Genomic DNA, 2,872 nt, shown 5'->3' on the forward strand with positions numbered 1-2,872 from the left:
GGTGTGTGTGTGTGTGTGTGTGTGTGTGTGTGTGTGTATATATGTATATATATAGCAGTATTTTATGTTTATACATACATCGTATATTTATAAAGCCTATTTGAACGTATGTCCCTCCACGTTAGGTGGATTCAACTGGAATCTACACACCGCTATCTCATACTGTTAAATCTCTCATATTTTTTTTCTTCGTTTTTGTTTTCGTCTTCGCAAAGTTTCCAGCACACATCAGTTGATGACTTTCTCTAATTACAGGAAATGAAGAATACGTCTTAATAAATCAAGCATGCGTGGGACAATGTACCGAATGATTGATTAGCTGATTGATTTAATGATGTATAAGTCATATTATATTACAATTACGATGTCCATTCCATTCTCTAAATATTATCGTTGACATCTTTACTGTGAAATATCAAAAACCGGAAGTGGAACTTAGGTCATAGTATCATCTCGCCGGAAGCTCAACATAATAGACACACCTCACGCGTTACATTTGATAGAATAGATGTATAGATGTATGACTGCCAAGAGTATATATTAGTATACACACGTATTGATGTGAGTGTTGTATGTATTCGCAAATACAGGAGCCGATCTCGTGGAGAACCTTTGTTTAGCTGTAGAGATTTCACACGCACATACATACAGACATGAGTATGATTCTGTATGTGTATGTGTGCATGCCTGTATTTTCTGCACCTATTAGAACGGTTAACGTAAAACGGACTCAATATATCTAATAAAACTAATACAAATTGAACAAACAATCGATTAGTCTGTTGGATATTTAACCAATTGACTAATAATGAAAGAGTGGAATTGAACCAGTGCGTGTCTTAATGATATTGGCATAACTCTCCCGAAACACACGAAAATGATACAAATATACATATATATATTTGAAGTATGAACGAGAGCAACCAGCGTCCACACGTTGATGGAATGACATCATCAGTTTTAAGTTTCATCAGCCGCCTATCGTATCTTTTAGACGAAATGTGAATATAAGAGAACTATTGACATCTATTTCTGACTCCAAGAAAATGAACATTGGAGTATCTGCACGCTGTACCTTGAAAAACAGCCGCAAGAGAGGTAAGCTCTGTTCATTGTGTAACAACATGAGTCAACTGAATTGCATCAGGAATCATAACAGGTGGGGCATGTAGAGATTCCCATTTGGTGTACGCGCCATAATAATAATAATAATAATAATAATAATAATAATAATAATAATAATAATAATAATAATAATAATAATAATAATAATATAAATAAATAAATATATATATATATGTGGGGGGGGGGTGTACATATATATCTTGATATTTACATATATATATATATTTATATATATATATATGTATAAATATATAAGTATACACACACACGCATTTACATATTTATATGTCTTCGTTGTTGCACAAATTCTGGGTAATTACATGCATATTTTATGCATGCGTGCATATGTGTGTGTATGTGTGTCTTTGCGCCTGTGTGTGCGCGTTTATGTATATATAAATGAACATATGTTTGTATATAACTGTACACACACATACAACACACACATACGCATATATACATCGTATTTGCATACATATTTTAACCCGTGGATGCAGTTACATGAATTTTGCGTAATTGAGTAAAGTAAATTGCCTTAGATTTTCCATGGTAACAAATTTACCGTTCAGCAACCAACCACATATTCGTTATTTCTACGCATACATGCATATGGACACACACACACACACACACACACACACACATACACACACACACACACATATATATATATATATATATATATATACATATACATATATATATATACACCATATTTCCACATCTAGCCAATGAGCTGTGACTATGGTAGAAGTCTGCCTGTCCTAACTTTCCATTCTTTGTCGCTGTCCCTGAATGTCTCCCAGTCTATTCTTCTCATCTCTCTCTCTCTTTTCCCCTTTTTCTCTCTCTTACCCCACATTTATATACACACTTGCATACACATACATACACACATACAACTATACATACATTTACACAGGTAAATATTTCATATATTCATTTATATAAACACAAAAAACAAGTCCTTCCGTGTGTATGTATGTATCTATTTGTGCAAGTATGTATGTATGCATGTTTATATGTATGTATGCATATATTTATGTATATCTGTATTTATATATATATGTGTGTATGTGTGTGTATATGTATATATATGTATGTGTGTGTATATGTATAAATATATATATGTGTGTGTGTGTGTGTGTGTGTGTGTGTGTGTATGCACATATGTGCGTAAAACGTATAAGCAAAGTTCTATTTTTGTATCGAAGTTAATTGATTGGATTCAAATTTAATCTATTGGCTTTTTTCAAGAGATTAAATATCACCAAGTAATTATACATACATAACAAATTCCGTCACATATATTTTATGGCGCAATCTATTATTAATTACACATCACATCAAACACACATAAATCGTAATTCAATCTCACAATATCTTTACGCATGAGACTTCTCTTTGTCAGGCAGCAAACCGCGTTCGAATCACTTCATGCACACACAAAACAAAAGTGAAGTTTCTTAATGGATTCAGACTTTAATTTTTAAGTATTTTTAGTTAGATTTGGCTACTATTTGTTGTTGTCGTTGTGGCGGCGGCTGCGGTGTTGTCGTTGTTGTTGTTGTTGTTGTTGTTGTTGTTGTTGTTGTTGTTGTTGTTGTTGGTGGTGGTGGTGGTGATGGTCGCGGTGGTGTTTGTTTCTGCTTGAAATTCTTTTAGAATTAATTTTTACGTTCAAAACTATTTTAGTTGTCTCTGACTCACGAACACAACAAACACGCCAATTTCATATACGTATACA

Source organism: Octopus bimaculoides, chromosome 26 (assembly GCF_001194135.2).
Source record: "Octopus bimaculoides isolate UCB-OBI-ISO-001 chromosome 26, ASM119413v2, whole genome shotgun sequence".
Lineage (NCBI taxonomy): Eukaryota > Metazoa > Mollusca > Cephalopoda > Octopoda > Octopodidae > Octopus > Octopus bimaculoides.